This window comes from Bos javanicus, chromosome 1, assembly GCF_032452875.1.
Source record: "Bos javanicus breed banteng chromosome 1, ARS-OSU_banteng_1.0, whole genome shotgun sequence".
NCBI classification, from domain to species: Eukaryota; Metazoa; Chordata; class Mammalia; order Artiodactyla; family Bovidae; genus Bos; species Bos javanicus.
This window is the reverse complement of record NC_083868.1, coordinates 1,094,759-1,112,126: the sequence shown is the minus strand read 5'-3', so window position 1 is coordinate 1,112,126 and position 17,368 is coordinate 1,094,759. Positions and strand designations below refer to the sequence as shown.

The 17,368-nt window shown below is 45.8% G+C and overlaps 1 protein-coding gene across 1 annotated transcript in view; it reads left to right on the top strand.

Moving 5' to 3' along the window:
• Window positions 1–17,368, top strand: part of CLIC6 (chloride intracellular channel 6) — a 55,500-nt gene that overhangs the window by 23,136 nt on the left and 14,996 nt on the right. The window lies entirely within an intron of this gene.

Genomic DNA, 17,368 nt, shown 5'->3' with positions numbered 1-17,368 from the left:
CTGAGGCGGGTGGGGTACCTAGACTTTCCTGTTAGGGACAGAAGTTTTTGCTGTTCTTTTTGACCCAAAGGGTCATATGGAGGGTCAAAGAGAAATCATGGCCTTTGCTGAGCTTAATTTAAGGATTTAAGAATGAGCAGGTGATGGTTTCTGGCTCCTCTGTGTGGTACCCTTTAGTCTGGAGTGTCTGTCACACCCAGAGATGGGCTATTCTGGGGTAGGTTTGTCACCTGAATTGCACTACCTGTTTAAAGTGGTTTTCATTATTATATTTCTTAGATCTCAGTGATACTCCACCCACTTCCCTCTCTTTGTGCACCTGGTGGTTATGATTGTTAATCTTAAGAAACCACTATGCAAATATAAATATATCTGCTCTACAGTTTTTTGTTTTTTAAATCTCAACTCTTTACTGATGATTCTCAAATAAGGAAGGTCATCTTATAAGAAAAAAGAAGAAAAGAAATAAGCCCTCAATTAAGCAAGAATATTGAAAATAATTCAAGGTTTTCATCCTCTAATTTAAGAGGAAGGAACAGCACCTTTTGCTAGTGTCCAGTCTCTCAGAGGCCCCTCAGTTTTCTTCTTCTTCTTTTTTTTAAGTACTTCACTAGGCCCAAGACCTGCTGGCACATTTTTTTTTTAATAATTTTTTATGATTTTTTGGCTCCATCGAGTGGCATGCAGGGTCTTCCTCTCTCAACCAGGGGTCAAACCTGTGCCCCCTGAAGCTGAAGCACTGAGTCTTAACCAATGGACTGCCAGGGAAGTTCCCCTTGGTTCAGTCTACTGAACCAAGCGCCGTTAGAAGGAAATAGGAGATTGACGCATAGTAATATGTCATGCTGTGGAAAGGTGAGTCTTAGCATCCCCATGTTGGGAGTGTTCTGATTTCATTTCAATTTGCTATTTCCTCAATTACCTGGAACTTCAGAGGCTAAACCTGAGAGTCTGGAAGATCTTGACTGAAATGCTGAATGAACGACTCTTCCAGGGGCTGTGGTTTAATGCAGGCTTAACTCAGTATCCAGGGTGTCCATGATGGAGGGCAGTTTTTTCAATTATCCATTGATTTAATAACTTTTTAGTTTAATTTCTTAAATTTTAAAAAATTGAGATATAATTGACATACATGATATAGCTTCAGGTGTACAACATCATGATATGATATTTGTGTATGTTTTAAAGTGATCACCCCAATAAGTGTAGTTAACATAAATCACACAGAGTTACAACATTTTTTTTATTTCTTGTGGTGAGAACTTTTAAGATCTACTCTCTTAACAACTTTCAAATATTCAATACAGTATCATTAACCATAATTGCCATGCTGCTCATTACATTCCCATGACTTATTTAATACATGAAGTTTGTACTGTTCGACCTCATTCACCCATTTCACCTCCCTCCCTCCTCATCTCTGGCAGCCACCAATCTATGAAGTTTTTCTTTTTTAGATCCCATGTAGAAATGAGATCTTATGGTGTTTGTCTTCTTGTGTCCTCAAAACTCCTCAAGGTCTCTCCTTTGTAATGGCAAGTATCTCCATTGTCACGAATGGCAAGATTTCAAACTTTTTTATAGATTAATAATATTCAATTTTGTGTGTGTATATATATATATATATATATAGAGAGAGAGAGAGGGTAGTGGTGGTATAGTCGTTCACTTGTGTCCGACTCTTGTGACCCCACGGATTGTATGTAACCGTCCAGGCTCCTTTGTCCATGGGATTTTCCAGGCAAGAATACTGGAGTGGGCTGCCATTTCCTTCTCTAGATATACATACCTAAAGATATATACACACATACCTGATGATATATGTAGCTGGAGAAGGGAATGTATCTGGAGTCCATGGGGTTGCAAAGAGTTGGACACAACTGAGCACGATATATACATATCATATTACTTTATCCATTCATCCGTCAATGGACACTTGGTTGTCTCCATATCTTGGTTAACATGGGGGTGCATATATCTTTTTCTAGTTAGTGTTTCTGCACTGATCACATTCAGAGATGGGCAGTTCTGGGGAACATTTGTTAACTGCACTGCACTACTGATTTTTAACTGCTTCTCTTTCCCAAAGGTGGTCTGACAGCCAGGAGGAAGAAGGCCCTTTCTTTAATAGCTGACCCTGAGCTACTGAGGAGTTTGCCAAGATTGTCTTAAATTCCCACTTCTTTCCCCACCCCTCATGGACTTCAACCTCTGTTCATCTGTTCTCTCTTCCAGGGACCTATAGTCCTGGATCCTCAGCTTTCAAGGATCAGCTACCTAATCTGATCAATGGGTTACGTTCATCTGTGCTGAAGTTTTTCTGGTTTGGGAGGAGCAAAGCCCCACTTCTAGGTTACTCAGTTCAGTTGTGTCCAACTCTTTGTGATGCCATGGACTGCAGCACACTAGGCTTCCCTGTCCATCACCAACTCCCAGAACTTGCTCAAACTCATGTCCACCAAGTCAGTGATACCACCCAACTATCTCATCCTCTGTCATCCCCTTCTCCTCCTTTCCTCCTTCTAGGTTACTCGGAAGTTGTTACTAATGCTTTTTTATGACCCTCTCAAAAAACAAAGCTGTCATCTGAGTGGACAGTGGGGTGACCAGCCATCCTAGCACGCCTGAGACTTAGTGAGGGGGCTGATGAGGGATTTCCAACTTTAAATCATCACAGTCCCAAACAAACCAGATCACCCAGGCCTTGTCCTTTTGGGTGGGAGGAGAAAGGAGCCCCAGGACAGACAGCCTGGGGAGAGAACTGGGGGCGATGAGGCTGGGCTTGCTGATAACCCTTTCCGGGGGTGAGACTGGTTCCCCTGTATTTCAATGAACTCCTCGTGATAAGGAGCTTCCTAGAACTTCTGAGTACAGTGATCATTGGCTCCTCAACGTGAGTTTTCCTGGAATGGTTCCATAGCCTGGCCGTGTGCAGTGGATGCTGTCAGTGGTGGGTGGGAAGAACCTGTCCCAGGCACTGCTGTTAATCATTGGTTCCATGGAGTCTGGCATGGTTTTCCCTGAAAGGAATGGAACCAATAGGAAATAATCAAGGAACAGTTTGGTGCAACACCAGGCAGAGCCGAGGATAGTATGGTCAGCGGACTTCAGAAAAGGCAAAAAGAAATACTGACCAGAGAGTCACAGAAAAGGGTCCAGAGCTTGGGAGAACTTACTGACCTGACTTGAGTGGGAGTGAGGTGGTAGCGGGGTGGACAGGAAGGTGACATGGGATATTGAAGGACAGCATTTAAGGGGAGTGATTGGCTCCACTGGCCGGCATCTATTAGACCATGGAGAGGAGGAGGGAGAAGGGGAAGAAGGCGAAGGAGGAAAGGAGGGGAGGCATAACAGATTATTGAGTGTTTCCTCATGTCCGGCACTGTCCTGTGTATTCTGTATAACATCTGTTTCATTCTCACCCTACATGGAGGGGCAGGCGCAATTAACCTTCTGTTGTAAATGAGCAAAGAGCTGCCCTGGGAGGTCAGGTACCTTGCCCATGTCACACACAACTGAGAGCAACATAACTGGAATCTGCACTTGGGGAACATTCCGGCAGAATGAGCTCAGACAGTGGCATTTTATCTGGGTTCGTCTTGTTCAGGATACAGGAAAGATCAGAGGGGCTAGAAATCCCAGGAAGGAGAGACCCATCTGGAGACTGCTGCAGGAATCTGGGTGGGAAGCTAGGAGACCTGGGCAAAAAGAATTTCGAAGGAGAAAGCTGTGTTGGGGTCTGAGTGATGTTCAGGAAAAGGGTGGTGGTGAGGAGTCTGGTTTCCATCTTGAAGGCTTGGAGAGGAGTTGCGATCATTAACTGGATCCAGTTTACAAGAACATGAGTGATCTTTATTCACCTAATCATGTTTGGGTCTTTGGGCAGGTTGTTTATTAGTCCCCCTGAGCCTTGGTTTCTTCATCTGTGAAATGGGAGTAGAAATAGGACATCTTACAAGAGTTTGAGAGGATCTGTTGTTGTTCAGTTGCTAATTTGTGTCCAACTCTTTGTGACCCCATGGACTGCAGCACGCCAGGCTTCCCTGTCCTTCACCATCTCTTGGAGTTTGCTCAAACTCATGTCCATTGAGTCGGTGATGCCATCCAAGCATCTCATCTTCTGTTATTCTTTTCTCTTGCCCTCAATCTTTCCCAGCATCAAGGTCTTTTCTCATGAGTTGGCCCTTAGTATCAGGTGGCCAAAGTATTGAAGCTTCAGCTTCACCATCAGTCCTTCCAATGAATAGATTTCCTTTAGCATTGACTGATTTGATCTTACAGTCCAAGGGACTCTCAGGAGTCTTCTCCAGCACCACAGTTTGGAAGCATCAGTTTTTTGGTGCTCAGCCTTCTTTATGTTCTAACACGTACATCTGTACATGACTTCTGGAAAAACCATAGCTTTGACTAGACGTACCTTTGTCTGCAGAGTGACATCTCTGCTTTTTAATACGCTTATCCAGGTTTGTCATAGCCTTTCTTCCAAGGAGCAAGCATCTTCTAATTTCATGGCTGCAGTCACTATCCACAGTGATTTTAGAGCCCAAGAAAATAATATTTGTCACTGTTTCCATTGAGAGGAGAGGCCCATGTCTATAAATAGTTTGGAAAGACTTGAAGACAGAACAGGGCTTTAAGAAGTTACTTTTTAGAGATCACCTTCAAAATTGCTGATTTGGGGGGGGGCATTTGCTTCCAAAGGGCTTCCCTGGTGGCTCAGATGGTAGAGTGTCTGCCTGCAATGCTGGAGACCTGGGTTCGATCCCTGGGTTGTGAAGAGCCCCTGGAGAAGAAAATGGCAACCCACTCTAGTATTCTTGCCTGGAAAATCCCATGGACAGAGGAACCTGGTGGGCTACAGTCCCTGGGGTTGCAAAGAGTCGGACACGTTTGAGTGACTTTACTTACTTACCTACTTACTTTTTGCTTCCAAAACATTCTAGTTTGACAAGGAAGAGATGGGCTTCCTTGTTTATCCTCTGCTTGGTTAAAATAGCCTTTCTCCACGTGGATCTGCAGTTCCAGCATGTTGAACACCAAGTCCTGATGGGGAAGGGATTGCCTTCTTCCCTCATTATATGAAACTCACCCTCCCTCAGATGAAAGTGTTAGTTGCTCAGTGGTGTCTCACTCTTTGCGACCCCATGGGCTGTAGCCCGCCAGGCTCCTCTGTCCATGAGATTCTCCAGGCAAGAATACTGGAGTGGGTTGCCATTTCCTTTTCCAGGGGATCTTCTGGACCCAGGGATCGAACCCAGGTCTTGTGCATGGCAGGCAGATTCCTTACCCTCTGAGCCACCAGGGAAGCCCAGATGATGGTGGACAAATGACGGAGGCCTGCGGCATCATTTCTTGAAAAGAAAGCAGTTTCCCTGGGCTCCTCAGCCCTGCTGTCGGTCAGGTGCCCCCAGCTTTCCAGATGCCCTTTCCTCTGGACTTTTCCCCAAGAGGCTGGGGTAACTCCCAGATACAAATGCCAGGCTGGGGCTCTGCCATTTTGCCTCCTGGCTGAGGATCTGTTTGCTTTTGCAATTAAGAAAGCTACTTAAGTTGTTAATTTTCACTTGGAATAGATACAGGAGGCGTTAGGTTTTGGGGCACAAAAAAAAAATCAGTATTTCTTTAAGGCCTATACAATTTGGCATGAAAATCACACTAATTGAGCCTTGTTAAAAAGTATCCTAAATTCCCTAATTGTTCTGGGCCCTGCAGATTTAGAAGAGGAATGATGATGCTAATGACAATTTTAATAGCCACCTTTATTGGGTGCCCAGGAGACTCCAGTGTGTATTACCTAGAGATCCTCCGAGGTGTAGGGATTCTCATCCCTGGCTTTTAAATGGAGAAAATGAGGCTTGGGGAGAACAAATGGTTTGCCCGAGGCCACTCGATTAGTAAGGAGTGGGACCCAAGTTCACACTGGCCCTCCCTGGCCCCGCACCCATCCTCCTGGACTGCGTTGCCTCCGAGAGATCTCATGTTGCTCAAAACAGAAACTTCAAGGTGTCTGGCAAACAGGAAGAATTGTATAGATGTTTTGTCAAACGTACAGATTATTCAAAACCAGGAAGTTTCAGATTGATTTAAATTTTTCATTTTAAGTCAAACCTCAAATCCAAGAGGCTTTGGGAAGACTTTGCTGCCCATGACCTGAGTGCCTCGTGTTCTGATCCCCTCCCACTTCCCTCCCCTGTCCTTTTCCTTCTTTCTCCCCCACCCCTCCCTCCCCTCCGTCTCCCCTCCCCCTCCCGCCTCGCCGCCATTTCTTCTGTTCCACTCCCATTGAATGCTGCTCTCCTTGGGTGATCTCTTAGTTGTGAGACACTGTGAGCTTTTTTTCTTTTTTTAATTTTTATTTCCAGTACATTAAATTTACTCATACAAACATTCTAAAAATGTACAACTTTTCCTTTTTTAACAAAGTATAATAAAACATAACCCCCCCCCAAAACAGAATATTTGACATCTGTAATTCAAAATCAAACAAGTGGAATATTTGTAATATATGTACATACAAATATTTACAAAACTGTATCTTTTTAAAATATAAAGTTACATGCAATTTTGTAGAATTGTCATAAAAGTATGGCTCAAAAATGGGAGAGATTTCCTCCATTCTTAAGAAGAAAATATGTCCCTTAGGAAGCTCTGAAGATTCGTGAGTACACGAGGTCTTCCATTTCAGCACCTTATCTTTGTGAGCTTTTAAAAAAATCAAGAGTTCATGGACATTGGCCTTGAGAAGAGAGAGGAAGGCGGGCCTGGGAGGCACTTTGTGAAGTGGACCAGGCTTCAGGTGCCTGGAGCCATGGGATTCAGGCCCTTAGTGTTTCACACATGGAGTGCTTACCGTGGGCCTGGAACTCCACCATGTCCTGTGGGACCCTTGGCTGAAGGAAGACGGGTCCCTGGCTCTAGACACTGGCTGTGTGGATGGTTAGGGAGATCCTGGAGCTCCCACCTGCTTCCCTGGGAGCAGGGAAAGACCTAGGAGGAGCATCTCCCGCCTGTCGCTCCTAGGGGCAGGTGGACATGGTGGGTTCAGGCTGTGCTCTAGGGGTGCACATGCAGAACTGCACCCACATTTCTCTTTACCAGCGCCCCGAGCTCACCCTCCCACCCTCCTGGAGTTGAGTTTATAGCTCCCACCTTCCAGGACGGGTGCTCAGCCACCCCTGGAGTCAGTCATAAGATGGTGTGTGTGCAGGAACCGTGGACACGGGAGGGCTGCCTGTCTAGCTCTGAGGCAGGATCTCTGCCATTGGCCTTGCAAGGTGGGTTTGATCGCCAGGCCCCAAAGTACATGAGGGCATCAGGCTTCCTGCAGAGGACCTTGGAGGAGTTCATGGGAGTGTGCAGGCAGGTCTTGGAGTGGAGAGTCGGCTCCCATCCGGCTGGCTGCAGCTGTTCCTCTCTGGCTGTGCTGTCTCCAGCCTTCCACGGGGGCAGCTGCCAACAGAGGAGAGTCCTGACCAGCCCTTTGACCACATCGTTCTTCTTGGGGGAGTGCTGTTCTTCGTGGCTGCCTGTGGCCTCCCACATCAAACTGTCTTCTGACCTTCACCTCCTCAGATCAGCAACTCTTTTATTCAGCCTGGTGGGTTATAGTCCATGGGGTCGCAAAGAGTTGAGCATGACTGAGCAACTAAACAGCAGCAAGTCCTCCCCAGAATGTTGGGAACACCGTCCATCATTACTCACTGATTTTCTCTGGATCCCTGGGATGGAGTTGACTACATTAGCTGTTTGACCCCCGGATCCCTCCTGTGTTTCTACAGGACACTTTCCTGCACACGAGATGAAAATTCTATTCTTGCCTGGAGAACTCCATGGACAGAGGAACCAGGTGGGGTAACTCTCTCCACAGAGAGTTAGACATGATGAAGCAACTAACACTTTTCACTCTCATCTTCTTGGTTGAAAACCAGTTGTCAGAAAGGGGACAGAGTACTTCCAGTTTATTGCCTCTTCCTTTATCTTCCCTCCACCCTTGAACTATTTTTTTTTTAATAGTTAATTTATTTTGGCTGCACTCTTTGTTGTAGAGCACAGTGCTAGGTGCACGGGCTTCAGTAGTTGCTGCACACGAGCTGAGTTGCTCTGAAGCAGGTGGGATCTTCCCGAACCAGGGGTCAAACCCATGTCCCCCTTCATTGGCAGGTGGATTCTCATCCATTGTCCCACCAGGGAAGTCCCCTCCAATTGTTTTTTCATGACCTTTACGTGGAGTAAGGAAAAATGCTTCCTTTGCAGAATGTGTTTACCTTTTAGGCCCTCATGGAATTTTCTAGAAAGAGACCCTGAAGGTGGGATTCAGCTGGGGGGTCAGGTAGTGTGATCTGGAGCCACCAGAGGGTCATCATCCATTTGTCAGGTGGGGTGGGGGACAGTCCCTCACAGGCCGTGGGGAGTAGGAGTGACTTTAGTGGCAGGTGGGGGTGACTGGTGCTCCTTATGTGTCCCTCCAGCCCAGCCTTGGAAAGGTCGTTGGCTGGAAGCAAAAAGCACTGAAAGGAAATTTACCAAAATGCTCCTCCGCAAACTCTAAATGGAGTTAAGTGTGTAAAGAGTAGGTGAGAGTAGGTTCTGGTCTGAAGACCTGCTGACCTTTGTAGCGACATTTGAACCTTTACAGCTCGGGCTGGGAGGTGGGAGGTGGGCCCAGGCCAGGACTCAGTAGAATTACCAACATCCTCCAATGCTGCAAACGGGCTCTGGGGCAGACGAGATTTCTCAGAACATGTCAGAGGCACCAATGCTTTTCTTTTGAGAATGACCATCGTCGTAGGCACTCAGAAATGTTCCATTTCGAAAGGCGGACCTACGAATCTGGGTTATCCAAGTGCTTGGGTCTTAACTGGAAACAAAAAGACACTCTGATCTCTCAAACTGCCTAATTTGATTTTATCAGAAATTTATACATACAAAAATTTCCCTGTAGACTGAGAACTCTGCTGAGAAACCTTAGCCCAGAGTGTGTAAAAATATCAGCATTGGAAAATAAAACTGCATATGATGTCTTAACTATGGCAGCCGTGTCAATTATTCACCCCTAATGCCTGTGTGTTTATCCCATCATCTCGTCTGATAATGACCATGACCAGGGCGATACTCCCTTGGTGTTGCCCAATAATGGGCAGTGGAGATGGTGTATCTTTGCCTTTATTTTTGCTGGCACATCCTGGCATTGAAGCACATTAAAGTAATAAAATCAGGCAGCAAGGCATCCTAATCACTCCTGCCATGTTCCCATAACCCCCTCATTTACAACAGACTGAGACAGAAAACTTTTTTTTTTTTAGAACAATTTAAGGTGAGGCAACACTGGATATGCAAAAATCTTTTATGGGCAGTCGTGGCAGCTGGCTGATTCTTCTAAAATGCCTGACAGCCTTCAGACCAGCGCCCGAGCTGGGTCGGAACAATTCTGTTTGATGATCACATGGGTGGGCAATGTACAAAGGCAGCTTTCATCACCACCTTCTGGGCTGTGGGCATTGTGCCTTGCAGACCATCATTCCACCTTCCAGGTCCTGTGTTAATTCCCAGTTCCAGTTCTGGGAAGGAACCTGTTAAGAAGGTGAAGTGTTTACCTGGCTGGATGACACAGGCCATTTTTAGGTTTTAAAAGATGAGTTGCTCCTCCCTCCCTTTTTGTTTCTCCTTAAGAAGGAGCTTCCAGGGTTCAGGAAAAGCTGAGAACAATTTCAAGGGAAAACACTGGCTTGAGTTTGAGACCATGAAAGAGACAGAGCAGCCAGGCAGAGAGACCTATTCAGGGTAGCTGTTCGCCAGATGCCGTAGAAAGTGGCTGGTCCCAGGCACAGAGCTCCTGGTCAAAGTGCATTTCCTCGGGGATCTTGCCCCGTTCAGCATAGAGTTATAAGAGGATTCCAGAGGGTAGAGACACAAGAGAGAAGGAGAAACAAAATGGCCTGACTATGCAGAACTTACCTTAGGCTTGACTGAGCTTAGTGTAACCACCATAAAAATAAGAGGTTTAGAAGCTGTGGAACAAGTCAGCACTGGCCCAAATATGTGCCTTTGTGTCCCTGAACTTTCATCTCCTCCTTCGCCCCCTTTTCTGGTGTGACTCTGCCCAAACCTGCAGTGGTTAAGAAAGCACCATGATTCAGGAGGGATCTCCAGCAACAAGCTGCTCAGAGTTTTATGTAGCTGAGCTCTGTGCTGATGCCTGCTCCAGGACATAGCCTATAGGAGACTGGGCAGCCTTCAAAACGGCCATGAGGCTATGGGGCCCCCCGGCGGGGTATAGCCTCAGGCAGCCACAGGGCCATCTGCAGGGGTCCTAACTGTCACACCCCTAATCTGTCACAGACACCAGGCTGTTCAGTCGTTCAGTCATGTCCGACTCTTTGCTACTCCAAGGATTGCAGCACACCAGGCTTCCCTGTCCTTCACTATCTCCCAGAGTTTGCTCAAACTCATGTCCAGTGAGTTGGTGATGCCATCCAACCATCTCATCCTCTGTCACCTCCTTTTCCTCCTGCCTTCAATCTTTCCCAGCATCAGGGTCTTTTCCAGTGAGTTGGCTCTTTGCATCGGGTGGCCAAAATATTGGAGTTTCAGCTTCAGCATCAGTCCTTCCAGTGACTATTCAGGGTTGATTTCCTTTAGGATGGACTGGTGTGATCTTGCGGTCCAAGGGACTCTCAAGCATCTTCTCTAGCACTACAGCTCGAAAGCATCAATTCTTCGGTGCTCAGCCTTCTTTATGGTCCAACTTCCGTACATGACTACTGGAAACACCAGGTGGACCTGCCCATAAATGCTAGAAGCGGGAAGGGAGAGCTGGAGGAGTTGGAGCCTGTGAATCCAGTGCTTCACAGCTTAGGGAACTCTGAGGCCACTTACCTGAGTCTATTGGTGCCTCTTCATGTATATTAAGTTCACCCATTATCTTTACACTTACGCAGCTGGATTTATCAGCTAGAAGTTCTTGTAAGAACCTTCTCATCAACAGATCATCCATTGGGGTGTCGTTCAAACCATTCTGTCTTATGCCTTAACCATAGCACTGGACCAGCCTTATCTCTTGTCCAAGGTGGGGTTGAGGCCCTGGACTGCCAGCATTATGTTACCTTGGCAAACTTTGTTAAAAATTCAGATCTCTGGACCCCATACAATACCTATTGAATCAGACTCTCTATTTTTAAAATTAATACTTTTGCTTCTTCTTTTTTTTTTTTATTGGAGTAAAACCTGCAGTAAAGGAAACAAACCTTAATTAAGACTTTGTCAAGGTGAGTATACCCGCCATGTTGCCACCACCCCACTCAGGCTATAGAATATTTCCACCACCCTAAGGGCTCCTTCCACCCTTTCCAGACAATACCCAGCTTCCAAAGGCAGCTCTTCTTCTGACTCCTGTCACACAGTTTTCCTGTATTTGAACCTCACCTACATTGGACTCTCCTAAAGGACTCTTGAGTCTGGTTTCTTTCCCTCCACATTATGTGTGTGAGATTTATCCACATTGCAGTTTGTAGTAATAGCTGCTTTTTCCCACTGTGGTATGAGTGTATGGTGTAGTGTATGTGGTGTAGTGTGGGATAGTATATGAGTTTGCATGCTAAGTTGCTTCAGTCGTGTCTGACCCTTTGTGACGCTATGGACTGTAGCCCGCAAGGCTCCTCTGTCCACGGGATTCTCCAGGCAAGAAGACTGGAGTGGGTTGCCATGCCCTCCTCCAGGGGGTCTTCCCAACCTAGGGATTGAAGCCACATCTCTTACATCTCCTGCATTGGCAGGCAGGTTCTTTACCACTAGTGCCATCTGGGAAGCCCGTATATGAGTATACTACTGAAAAGTTGTTGCTGAATCACGGAAAGATGCCAGGATCCTTGGCCTCTGGAGGAGGATTCAATCCAGGGTCAGAGATGAGGCTTCATCACTCAGAGCTTTTGTGTCAGTCAGTCAGTTCGGCCACTCAGTCGTGTCCGACTCTTTGCGACCCCATGAATCGCAGCACACCAGGCCTCCCTGTCCATCACCAACTCCCGGAGTTCACCCAGACTCCTGTCCATCGAGTTGGTGATGCTAGCCAGCCATCTCATTCTCTGTTGTCCCCTTTTCCTCCTGCCCCCAATCCCTCCCAGCATCAGAATCTTTTCCAGTGATCAACTCTTCACATGAGGTGGCCAAAGTACTGGAGTTTCAGCTTTAGCGTCATTCCTTCCAAAGAAATCCCAGGGCTGAGCTCCTTTAGAATGGACTGGTTGGATCTCCTTGCAGTCCAAGGGACTCTCAACAGTCTTCTTCAACACCACAGTTCAAAAGCATCAATTCTTCAGCTCTAAGCTTTCTTCACAGCCCAACTCTCACATCCATGCATGACCACTGGAAAAACCATAGCCTTGACTAGACGGATGTTTGTCAGCAAAGTAATGTCTCTGCTTTTGAATATGCTATCTAGGTTGGTCATAACTTTTCTTCCAAGGAGTAAGCGTCTTTCAATTTCATGGCTGCAGTCACCATCTGCAGTGATTTTGGAGTCTCCCCCCAAAAAGTCTGACACTGTTTCCACTGTTTCCCCATCTATTTCCCATGAAGTGATGGGACCAGATGCCATGATCTTCGTTTTCTGAATGTTGAGCTTTAAGCCAACTTTTTCACTGTCCTCTTTCACTTTCATCAAGAGGCTTTTTAGTTCCTCTTCACTTTCTGACTTCCCTTGTGGCTCAGCTGGTAAAGCGTCTGCCTACAATGAGGGAGACCCAGGTTCAATCCATGGGTTGGGAAGATCCTCTGGAGAAGGAAATGGCAACCCACTCCAGTACTCTTGCCTGGAAAATCCTATGGACAAAGGAGCGTGGTAGGCTACAGTCCATGGGATCACAAAGAGTCAGACATGACTAAGTGACTTCACTTCACTTCACTTTCTGCCATAAGGGTGGTGTCATCTGCATATCTGAGGTTATTGCTATTTCTCCCGGCAATCTTGATTCCAGCCTGTGCTTCTTCCAGCCCAGGGTTTCTCATGATGTACTCTGCATATAAGTTAAACAAGCAGGGTGGCAATATACAACCTTGACGTACTCCTTTTCCTATTTGGAACCAGTCTGTTGTTCCATGTCCAGTTCTAACTGTTGCTTCCTGACCTGCATACAGGTTTCTCAAGAGGCAGGTCAGGTGGTCTGGTATTCCCATCTCTTTCAGAATTTTCCACAGTTTATTGTGATACACACAGTCAATATATCCATACATGACCACTGGCAAAACCAGTGATCATGTATGGATGACCATATGGATGAAAAAAACTAGAGAAGGAAACGGCAACCCACTCCAGTGTTCTTTCCTGGAGAATCCCAGGGACGGGGAAGCCTGGTGGGCTGCCGTCTATGGGATCACACAGAGTCAGACACGACTGAAGCAACTTAGCACACAGTCTAAGGCTTTGGCATAGTCAATAAAGCAGAAATAGATGTTTTTCTGGCACTTTCTTGCTTTCTCGATAATCCAGCGGACCTTGGCAACTTGATCTCTGGTTCCTCTGCCTTTTCTAAAACCAGCTTGAACATCTGGAAGTTCACGGTTCACATATTGCTGAAGCCTGGCTTGGAGAATTTTGAGCATTACTTTACTAGCGTGTGAGATGAGTGCAATTGTGCGGTAGTTTGAGCATTCTTTGGCATTGCCTATCTTTGGGATTGGAATGAAAACTGCCCTTTTCCAGTCCTGTGGACACTGCTGAGTTTTCCAAATTTGCTGGCATATTGAGTGCAGCACTTTCACAGCATCATCTTTCAGGATTTGAAATAGCTCAACTGGAATTCCATCACCTCCACTAGCTTTGTTCGTAGTGATGCTTTCAAAGGCCCCCTTGACTTCACATTCCAGGATGTCTGGCTCTAGGTCAGTGATCACACCATCATGATTATCTGGGTCGTGAAGATCTTTTTTGTACAGTTCTTCTGCGTATTCTTGCCACCTCTTCTAAATATCTACTGCTTCTGTTAGGTCCATACCATTTCTGTCCTTTATCGAGCCCATCTTTGCATGAAATGTTCCCTTGGTATCTCTAATTTTCTTGAAGAGATCTCTAGTCTTTCCCATTTTGTTGTTTTCCTCTATTCCTTTGCATTGATCGCTGAGGAAGGCTTTCTTATCTCTTCTTGCTGTTCTTTGGAACTCTGCATTCAGATGCTTATATCTTTCCTTTTCTCCTTTGCTTTTTGCTTCTCTTCTTTTCACAGCTATTTGTAAGGCTTCCCCAGACAGCCATTTTGCTTTTTTGCATTTCTTTTCCATGGGGATGGTCTTGATTCCTGTCTCCTGTACAGTGTCATGAACCTCCGTCCATAGTTCATCAGGCACTCTATCCATCAGATCTAGTCCCTTAAATCTATTTCTCACTTCCACTGTATAATCATAAGGAATTTGATTTAGGTCATACCTGAATGGTCTAGTGGTTTTCCCTACTTTCTTTAAGTCTGAATTTGGCAATAAAGAGTTCATGATCTGAGCCACAGTCAGCTCCTGGTCTTGTTTTTGCTGACTGTATACAGCTTCTCCATCTTTGGCTGCAAAGAACATAATCAATCTGATTTCGGTGTTGACCATCTGGTGATGTCCATGTGTAGAGTCTTCTCTTGTGTTGTTGGAAGAGGGTGTTTGTTATGACCAGTGCATTCTCTTGGCAAAACTCTATCAGTCTTTGCCCTGCTTCATTCCGTATTCCAAGGCCAAAGTTGCCTGTTACTCCAGGTGTTTCTTGACTTCCTACTTTTGCATTCCAGTCCCCTATAATGAAAAAGACATCTTTTTTGGGTGTTAGTTCTAAAAGGTCTTGTAGATCTTCATAGAACCGTTTGACTTCAGCTTCTTCAGCATTACTCGTTGGGGCATAAACGTGGATTACTGTGATACTGAATGGTTTGCCTTGGAAATGAACAGAGATCATTCTGTTGTTTTTGAGATTGCATCCAAGTACTGCATTTCAGACTCTTTTGTTGACCATGATGGCTACTCCATTTCTTCTAAGGCATTCCTGCCCACAGTAGTAGATATAATGTTCATCTGAGTTAAATTCACCCATTCCAGTCCATTTTAGTTCGCTGATTCCTAGAATGTCAACGTTCACTCTTGCCATCTCCTGTTTGACCACTTCCAATTTGCCTTGATTCATGGACCTGACATTCCAGGTTCCTATGCATAATTGCTCTTTACAGCATCGGACCTTGCTTCTATCACCAGTCACATCCACAACTGGGTATTGTTTTTGCTTTGGCTCCATCCCTTCATGCTTTATGGAGTTATTTCTCCACTGATGTCCAGTAGCATATTGGGCACCTACTGACCTGGGGAGTTCCTCTTTCAGTATCCTATCATTTTGCCTTTTCATACTGTTCATGGGGTTCTCAAGGCAAGAATACTGAAGTGGTTTGCCATTCCCTTCTCCAGTGGACCACATTCTGTCAGACCTCTCCACCATGATCCGCCTGTCTTGGGTGGCCCCACAGGGCATGGCTTAGTTTCACTGAGTTAGACAAGGTTGTGGTCCTAGTGTGACTAGATTGACTAGTTTTCTGTGATTATGGTTTCAGTGTGTCTTCCCTCTGATGCCCGCTTGCAGCACCTACCGTCTTATTTGGGTTTCTCTTACCTTGGGCGTGGGGTATCTCTTCAAGGCTGCTGCAGCAAAGCGCAGCTGCTGCTCCTTACCTTGGATGAGCGGTATCTCCTCACCACCAGCCCACCTGACCTTGAACGTGGAGTACCTCCTCTAGGCCCTCATGCGCCCGCACAGCCACTGCTCCTTGGACGTGGGATTGCCCCTCTCAGCTGCTGCCCCTGACCTCTCGCGTGGGGTAGCTCCTCTCGGCCATTCCTGTGCCGTTGCAGCTTGGCACTCTCGGCCACTGCCCCGACCTCGGACATGGGGTAGCTCCTCTTGGCTGCCGCCCCTGGGCTATGGGGTCCTTTTGTGTAATAAAATTTTATTAAAGTATAAAGTAGTTAGAGAAACCTTCTGACATAGACATCAGAAAAGGGTAGAAAGAGTACCCACTTGCTAATGTTAGCAATGGAGTTATATACTCTCCAGTGAATCCAAAGAATGTCTGGAGGTTGTAAAGATCTCACCAGACCTACTCCCATAATTTACATTTTAAGATAACAGAGTTAGCCAGAAGGTTTAATCCAGTGACTGCCTTCAGGCAGGATACATTATTGTTATATAATCCTTGTAAAGACCAGACCTACTCCCATAATTTACATTTTAAGATAACAGGATTAGCCAGAACGATTAATCCAAAGACTGTCCTCAGGCAGGATACATAATCGTAAGGAATGTGGAGGAAAAAAGAAAGTTTGTCCTTTCTTACTCCTTGAGAATTCCAGACCCTTGGGGACCCCTAGACTTCTTATCAACCTGCCTAGGAAATGACTCTCTCACTACCATTTATTTATTCATTCTACTCTTGGCAGTGTCTCAGTTGTTTCCAGGTTTTGGCTATGACACTAAAGCTGTTAGGAATATTCATTTAAGTGCTTTTTGTGCCCCTAACACTCATTTCTGTTGGGAGTGTAATTGCTATGCCATAGCATAAATGCATGTTTATTTTGGGTAAATAACTGCCAAACAGTTTTCCAGAGTGGTTGCACCAATTTGCACTCTCACCAGCAGTGGATGGGGAGTCCGCTGCTCTACCTTCCTGTCCACACTTCATATTGTCTGAGCTTTTCATTTTAGCCATTCTGGTAGGTGTGTCGTCGAATCTATTTACGGTTATAACTTGCGTTGCCCTGTTAGCTAATGATGTTAAGAACCTTATCACGTGCTTGTTGGCCATCTGGGCTTTGTCTTTGTGAAGAGGCGGATCGAGTGTTTTTTAATACTGAGTTTGGGGTCTCTTATCAACTCATCATTTGTAGGAACAGCTTGTTATGAACAGCCTCTCCAGGTGACTTAAGAACTTCATGCCAGAGAACCACCTCTGAAGAATTTCTTAAGATGCCCGATTTCTTGAAGCATCTTTTTTCCTTTCTGCAATTCTCAAACCAGCAGTTGACTTTCTCCCTTTCTGTTATTCAGGTTATAGATTCAGTGCTTTCCTCTCAATTCCGTTTGGACTGCAGGTGGAATAAATGGACTTCCTGGCCTAAATATGGCCGTTTCTGTCATCAGAGCCTGGCTGAGTCTTCTGGTCTTTCCGGCAGCATTTTGTTAGTGCTATAACTTTGTTGGGAAGAGAAAGAAGAGATGGGGAACTGCCCCAGGAGGATGAAGTCTATGGCTCCCCTCTCTTCTCTAACATCTGCCTTTCTTTTCTCCCGTAAGCCCCAGAAGGGAGGATGTCTGCTCAGTGTTCTGTGCCTGCGTCCGGGTACCTGTGTGTGGATGTGA